The sequence below is a fragment of the Corapipo altera genome, unplaced genomic scaffold (genome assembly GCF_003945725.1).
Source record: "Corapipo altera isolate COAL_440 unplaced genomic scaffold, ASM394572v1 22, whole genome shotgun sequence".
Classification (NCBI taxonomy): domain Eukaryota; kingdom Metazoa; phylum Chordata; class Aves; order Passeriformes; family Pipridae; genus Corapipo; species Corapipo altera.
This window is the reverse complement of record NW_020884886.1, coordinates 5676977-5677422: the sequence shown is the minus strand read 5'-3', so window position 1 is coordinate 5677422 and position 446 is coordinate 5676977.

The window sequence follows — 446 nt, the reverse complement described above, 5'->3', positions numbered from 1 at the left end:
CACCTCAGGCCCAGTTTCCTCCTTATCGTGAATGTGTGAAAGGTCAATGTGCATCATTCCTCTGTGTGTCACTTATGAGGAGCATTTTTTTGCTCCTTTCCCACTTGTAAAAGATTTTTCCTTTCTTTTGGTAGTGTTGGCCCCAACACTTCACTAACAAATGAAGCCTTCAGGCTCCCATTTCTTTCTAGGTCTAATGACAAAGATCCAATTCTGTTAGATCTTTTCTCTCCCTCTTCTAAAAAAACAACAAGTAAACACTTAACTCAGCTGAATTACAACTTAACAGCTGACTCTGCAGGCCCTTGCAAATCAAAATGAAATCTGAAAAATGCAGATGTAGTCATCAGAGTGCTAATTAGTAATTTGACTGCTGCCTCTCCACTCCAGATCTTCACTTTAATTGTAAAACAGGAGGGAGGAAGTATCTTAGGGTCATATTCCAC